The following is an 8051-nucleotide window of genomic DNA, read 5'->3' as shown; positions in this document are numbered from 1 at the left end:
TACTTGAATTTGTCAACTTCCAGTTTCAGTCGGTTTTATAATACCAATGTAATTGTATACGAAACATGATAAACAGTTATAAAAGGTACCTTTATCATAGTTTGATATAAAGCCAATCCTTTCAGTGTTCAATTGATCACTTTCGATTATGTCAGGAGCAGTTTATTACAAACAGTTACTTTAAATGATTTTTCTTTTTCTTTTTTCTTAGTTTTAACAATATGTTATTCAAATAAATTTAATTGGATTTGGCAACATGCATAGCCTATGTAAGCCCTCTCCACAAAACAAGGTAGAATATATTACATTCAAACAAAGCACAACATACACAAACATAATGACAACACAGAATTATTTTTTACCAAAATACCTCTTAGCTTACTTGAATGATGCTTCAAATAGTTAACTCAGATCAAAAGTATGACTATTTTAAGAATGCTTCAAATTAAATAAATAATGATAAAAAAATTAAGTAAAGATGAAAAATATTCTAATATTCTAGGTAAAAAAACCTCCAACTTTGATTTTAAGGTCTCGCATTAAATTCAATGGTCTCCAGTCAGCTATTCAAAACAATTAATTTAATAACTTATTTTTAAGAACAATATAATTGAAATCATGTACTTATTTTTACTAAATTATTGCACCTAAAGAATAACGACAGTGAGTAAAACCTTTTTTTATTCTGTACACCTGAGTAGTAAAATAACCAAAATACTTAAGTTTGAGGAAAACTGTTGTAAACACAAAATCCAAAAGTAAATGGCAAAATCTAACACTCAAACACACCAAACGAATGGATAACATCTGTTATACTTAATTCAAGGTAGAAAATGGTGAATTTAACCTGGTTTTATAGCTAGCTTAACCTATCACTTGTATGAGAGTCACATAAAAATTTCATAATATCGACAGCTGTATATGAACAAAACAAAAGGGCATAATAAGTAAAAATTTCAAATTAAGGGTATTGCAATCAACTTTGTGTTTCATTTCAATCACTGTAAAATAAAACAAATATGTCAACAAATGAATTGCTTTTCCATCTTTTTTTTTTGTATTCACTGGATTAATTTCCACGACATTATAAGTATTTTGTTGAAACCTGTGATAAAGATACATGTCAAAGTTTTTGAACACTGACGATAAAAGCGACACTAATAGCTAATAATTCTGATGCTAAATTACTTCGTAAAGCTCATATAGATTAGTTGCATTCATAAATTATGAATTTTTAAATTTCCTATCGCTAAAACTAAAGAAAACACATCATTTGTAAGAAGTAAAACAACGAAAATACAAAAAGTACATAACACTTTCGAATATCACTGAACTAAATCAACACTGTAACATTATTCAATCCTTCCTTCATTACATATATCTTGGATTATAGCAGAACAACTAGAACAAGCAGATCAATGGACAATCTAGATAATTAACAAAACTTAGCTCTAGAACATTTGGAATAAAATGTATCAGACGAAATAAAATGTACTTTTTACGTGGTTTTTTTTTTCGTGACAAAAAACAATTACATAAACTTGGTTGGAAATTTTATATGATGATCTCTAACCAGAGTTTCAAAATTTGGTTTCGACAGAAGACATCAGACTTTTAGTGGCGTTTAGACCAAAACTTTACGACGAAAGAAATGAATAAGGCTTCCTATATCTGAACTTTCTATTTCTATGTAGCTTGTATTTCCTATCATGATTTCCTTGATAGAGGGTTGCTCTCACAAGGAAGCTCCTGACAAAGAGTTACAAGTGTTAAAGTTGAAAACATATATTTGTAGTTTGAACAGACATTATCACGAGTTGGTTGACCTTTATTGAATATTTGTTTCACAGGTGACGACGGATATGGTCCAATTGTTGTTACTTTAATTCTGTTTCTTTTTCTCCGAATGTGAACTACCGAATGAGACGTATCTCCGGTAAAGTACTGACATGAACAACGTGACATCTTATAAACAGTAATACTCCAGTAAATGAAATATCCAGCGTATACAGGTCAATACAAAGTGCTGACTACTTCACTGGTTATTGGTAACCTTTGAGGTATTTTTTTTATCTTTTAAGCAAGCATATAGCATACAACAAAAAATGTATTTATAGTATTTGATATATTTTGAGTGTTAACACCGTAAAATAAGTTCGTTTGATACAGCTTTATATGGTTTATTCGACAGAAAAAAAACTAATATCAATCACAGGATATGGTAATTATCGTAAGATTACATCTGGTTCCGGCTTGACCTGAAATTGGAAAGAAAAGGATTTTAAACAAAATTAAATCATCTTTATTAATCATGTGAATTATTATACTGAAATGAATACTGGTATCATATGGAAATAAACTCATCATATATACAAGGACTAAATTTTGTATATACGCCAGACGCGCGTTTCTTCAACAAAAAACTCATCAGTGGCGCTCGATTCTTAAAAGTGAAAAAGGCCAAATTCAGTACGAGGTTGAAATGCATTGAGGACCAAAATTCCTTAAAGTTTTGCCAAATCCAGCTAAGGTTATCTATGCCTGAGAAAGGTATAGACAGAAATTAGAATGAAGATTAAAATAAGTGCATAATCTGACAGCTAAACAAGATCTATTACATGATAATAGTCTAAACCATATTACTCATGAACAACTTTATTAGCTGTTTGTTATTGTTCCCTTTTTTCTTGATGATGTTTATAAGAGTAATATGCTTCTTGTGTACTTCTTGTGTACACATTGAGTGTTATTCACGACACACATTTGGGATTCTAGCACGGATATTGATGGTTATTACAGACACATATCTAAGCTTCGAGTATGTATGATGAAAGTTATCAAAGACGCGTTATGTTACTAAACTGATGTGTCTTTTCAACGATTTAAATGAGTATCAAGTCATTGATTGATGCATCAATGCATTATGGCAAGAGACTAATATTCTCTCGACGCACCCGGTATTGTTCCTTTTCGTGTTCATGTGAATCCCAATATTTTGTTTTTATTTAGGCATTCTGCATGTATGTTGAAGGTTGTTCCAGATATATGTTTCACCCATACCATACATAATCCAGTAGTTAGTTTTTAGAAAAAGAACATAAAATGAAGACATGAATTGTTAAAATCTTTCCAGTATCTTATAGTTACAAAACAGTAGGCATATATATTTCTAAATACTTGTGCAGTTTTAAAATACTTACCTCCCTTTTTGTCCTTGTGTCTTCTGAAATAGAATTGACTTATTATTAGATCAAAGACATCAATAGATCTAACACCAAAAGTTCACAAATAGATATTTATGGATAAGTTGGAAATCTATGCAACCTGTATCTGAACTACAACGTCACTCGAAGGTGTGTATATGTTAATTTTTATCATGTTCCTATTGGCATTAAAAAAATGTTTCGCCTAATGTTTTTCTTTTACAATATTAAGTCGAAACTTACCAAAGCTATATCCTAGTCCTTTTTTTCTTCTCTTATTTGGCATTTTTTTTTAGTTATTTCTGATTGGTAATTTGTTTGTTCTGCTTACATTAACGTCATTTAGTTTATGGTGGTTAGTTGCCACATTGGCAAGCATACTTCATCATCGTATTCTTGAAAAAGCGTTATTTCTTATGATTAAATATACACTCTTTTACACCTAATAATTACCAATAAACATGTGATATGATATTTACATTTTTGACTTTTAACAGATAAAAAGTTCGATAAAAATGTAACTGTGTTAAACAAATTGTTGTGTTCGGTAAATAATCAAGGTTAAAATTATCAGAAATCAGAACTAAAAAATGCTCATCATAACAGATGGACAAATTTGGCAGAATTTTCACCTCTAAAACCACTCTGTGTACAGACTAGACTTACCTGTGCTGTTTGGAAAGTTTTAAGGCCTAGCATCCACTAGATATATAAAAGTTAAATGCATTTTGTGTTTACGAAAATTTTTCTCGGTTTTTGATGGGAATTTGTTTTCCTTTCTGCAGAAGGTGTAAAAATAAACACACACCTGAATTACTTTGATATTGTCCACTCACTGACTCAGATAAACTCTTTAACTCACATGTCTTGTCAATTAAGGACAATCAAATCAAAACCAACCGGTTTTTTTACCTGAGGGAGCATCTTAAAGTTGTAACACAACTTAGTTAATTTTTACACCTTATGCATGAAGGAAAAAAATGCCCATCAAAATCCAAAAGAGATTTTATCTTCCTGAAACACAAAATGCAATTAACTTTAATATATCTAGTGGATGCCAGGCATTAAAACTTTTCCAACTTCTCAGGTAAGTCTGTACTCAGAGTAGTTTTTGGCATGTAAATACAGCCATATTTGTCCGTTTGCTATGATGAACCTTAAAAACATGTAATCCGTAATTTTTCCAGCAATTTATATGTAACAGTCCATTTTACAATAATCGACTTTATAAGCCTGTCATACATACTGTACGTACGTATAGAACATTCCTTATGTACGTAATATGTCATAAATCTTCTTTTCGTCATGACTTATTTTGCAATCGATTTTATCATATTGTGTTTGAATCATAAACTCGAATATTTTCAGATTCCGTACCACAAAACATACGTCTTTTTTCGTTGCATTGTTCGCTATGCTAGTTGTGTTTTATAGGATTTGTATCCATTTTTTCGAGAAAAAATAGATAAAATAGATGCAAAGTTATTAAATCGGTTAATGGACTACTGTTTTAATTCATATTAATGAATTTTATTACGTATGTTCGAATAAACGTGATGAAGTTAACTGAATTTACTTTGTATTCTAACCTTATCAAAAATATTTGCATTTCTAGTATTTTAGAATTACAAAGCTTACCACTGATTAAGGGCGATATTCATTTAAATTAAGATATTTAATAAAATACATCGGTTCAGAATTAAATGAATATTCAACAGTCCGTCATATCAATATGTGTAAATAGAAGATACTGTAAAAAAAATTAACGGTACACTATAAGTCAATAATATATTATTAAATTAGAATTCATTCCACACAAAACTGCTAACGGGCTTGGTAAATCGCTTCCTTTTTTCCTAATATACATAGACAATGTTTCAAGGTAAATAAAACTTTTTTTTTAAATTACAAATGGATACAAAAAATTATCAAAAAAACCAGGCTCATTTTTGTATATGCCAGACTCTATTTTCGGCTATAAAAGCCATATTTCTTAATTGTTCAAAACCATTATTAAGAACAAAGTTTTAAGAGCATCGAGGACACAAAATAATGATACTTTGCTGAATACATTGAAAATTTCAACATAGAATTAAGTACAACGTACCTTTTGCAACAAATGGTGGTGATTGGCCAGGTTTTCCTCTTGTATCTCGTTTTTTCCTGACATTTTTTAATTGATTTAAAGGTTCTGCATTTAAGACTGAAAGATATACATTCCAAATACAGTCAATGTCTGAATAGGCAAAACAGATTGCTTTATGTAAAAAAAGTTACAGTTACATGCTATACTATATTTATTTTTTCCGAAAAGTTTCCAACGTGTACCATGTGTCTTTAGTATTAGTTTTATGAGGTGCAATTGAGATGGAATGTTTAAAAAAAACTATAAGCCTTTATTTTCCTGATATGTTTTTTTAAATTTTGGTTATCATTTTATTCTGGTTATGAAGTCCATATAGATACGAAGGAACAGAGGATATGTTACTGTTGAGAAATAGGAAGTTGACAATTAGAAATCTGAAATCATAACATGTGTCATAGATTTTAAATGGAAGTTGTCTATTTGTGTCAATTTTGAAGAAAAGATCGAGATATGAATCAGAAATTCTAGTTGTATATCCTTCATCTCAATTTCACTGGGATATATAAAAAGTAAAATAACAAAAATACCGAAATGCACGGAAAGTTCAAAACAAACAGTTCATTATCAAATGGCAAAATCAAAAGCTCAAGCACATCAAAAGAAAAAAACAAAATGTCGTTTCCATGAATACAAATATTTCTTATGCAACAAATTCATGTAGTGGAGTAAACCTGGTTTACAAACTCACTGGTATGACAGTCGCTTAAAATTGAGATGGAAGCAATCACTGGAATTTGGGTCATTGAATGAATTATCATCCTCAATTTAATTGTAGAGAAATTAAAGTATGTTATAGAAAGAAAAAAAATCGTCCATGAAAAGGTTTGTATGAAGTGACCTTCTAGTGAGTATAATTACAAATCGGTCAGTAAATTGGCACAATAATTATCCAGTGAAAAACAAAATGTCTGTTATAAAAATCAACAAATGAGATGTTGAAATAGTGTCCTTTATCATCTAAATTTAACAAATAATCCATCTGGTGCAAGGAAATTGGTACCGTTCATTTTATTTTAGTATCCAGACCATAGGTTTCTTTGATTTTGTAGTAACCCACCTCCCTGGCAGTATATAATTTCATCATGGATACCAAGATTCGAATTGTGAAAGTGAAAGGCGCGTTTCGTATACAAACGATTCATTATTGATGAGCAAATAAGATATTCAAAACGTCCAAATGAAAAAATTAATGCACCGAGGACACAATATTCAAAAAGGGTACAGATATGGTAATATATTCCTTGGATAGGAAATCCTTAGTATTTAGAACAACTAAAATTGTTTTAAATAGATAATTTAAAATAATGATCATATTAATAATAATGTATATCAACAAATAAAAGAGTTGTGGCTTCTGGAATGGTCAGCAATACCTAAATTTGAAAAATAGTCTCTTCTATAATCAATGTTTGCGAGGGAAAAATCTTTTTTAATTTACAGAACGGAAGCGTGTTGCATACAATGTCCTCTAAATATATTTTTACTGTTTACAGTGCATACATGTTACTGGTTTCATTTAAGAGTGGTAGTATTCCTTTAATGACTATCTTTAAGACCAATCGAGGGTAAACATTTAAACTGTAAAAATCTTTCGTTCCTCTTTTTTACTATAATATGATAAAATAGTTGTGAACATTTTAAATGCGTTTATGTTGTTCTGCATTTTCACTACCAGTCTGGTTATTGTGTCCTAACTCATGTATCAAGCAGACAACAATCAATTACCTATTTCCTCATAACCTATCTGTTATCATTAAAACATAAAATATTTAGAAATATCTTCTATAAAGAATAATGCCAGGATTTTCACACAGAATCATAGTTCTATGAAATATTAAATATGTTGAATAATATTGAAACAATTGATTACATTATATTGCGTCATTAAATCTTACCTGAAACTGCTGTTAGAATTAACACGGCAACCAGAAGCACTAATGTCAACCTCATCTTTGTTGACAGTTCAAACCGAAAGTGTTTGAAACATGCAAAATCTCGAAAATGAGGTTTATTAAGGAGGTAAAGTGGCTTTCATTTTACGATATACTTCCTCATTTTTGTTTATGGTAGCTCAGAATTCTACAATGCATTATCTTTCAAACTTTATTCTACCACTTTATATAATATATATTATTTATCATTGTGAAGTATTAATTAAATTAGATTGCTTCCCCATCTACATGTCATAAGGAACACGTGTTACATGTTCAATTATTACCTTCTATGAGCAGTGTATGGTTTGATGTACATCATGTTATTGTATATTAATGAGATTTTCTACATCTAACATTGGTTCTTTTTGTGTGATATCAAGTTATTTAATAATTGTAACATGATATTTTTGTCCGCACAGTTTCTTCTACATGAATCTTTAATGAGGCTACGAGGGGAATATCTAAAGATACAAACAAAATAAATTTTACTTTCCTTTTTTTACAAAAATACAAACTCATTTTTGCATGTAAGTTGTTTGACTTGGAAACACCTTAATTTATTGTAATAGTAATTATATTGATTTTAATTTGACAAAAGTTCAAATTAATGAATAATTATTAATTTTAAAAATCTAATTTTATATTTAAAGTAGACGTTAACGAGTGAAAACATAGTCAATACACAAATGCCTAAAATATATATACTGAGTCAAGTTTTGTATTGTTCAATGTCTTAATCAAGTTTTAAATAAATTGACCACTATCGTG

At 29.6% G+C, this 8051-nt stretch overlaps 1 long non-coding RNA gene across 1 annotated transcript; it reads right to left on the bottom strand.

The window, feature by feature from the left end:
* Positions 1–2192: 2192 nt before the first annotated feature.
* Positions 2193–7315, bottom strand: LOC134705077 (uncharacterized). Its single transcript, XR_010105473.1, has 4 exons — positions 7245–7315; positions 5311–5406; positions 3201–3223; positions 2193–2258 (listed from the first exon to the last, which is right to left on the bottom strand). It is a non-coding gene; the product is annotated as an uncharacterized LOC134705077 (long non-coding RNA).
* Positions 7316–8051: the final 736 nt, after the last annotated feature.

Source organism: Mytilus trossulus, chromosome 2, assembly GCF_036588685.1.
Source record: "Mytilus trossulus isolate FHL-02 chromosome 2, PNRI_Mtr1.1.1.hap1, whole genome shotgun sequence".
NCBI lineage: Eukaryota > Metazoa > Mollusca > Bivalvia > Mytilida > Mytilidae > Mytilus > Mytilus trossulus.
Note: the sequence above shows the minus strand (reverse complement) of the source record. Positions and strands in the feature narration are given on the sequence as shown.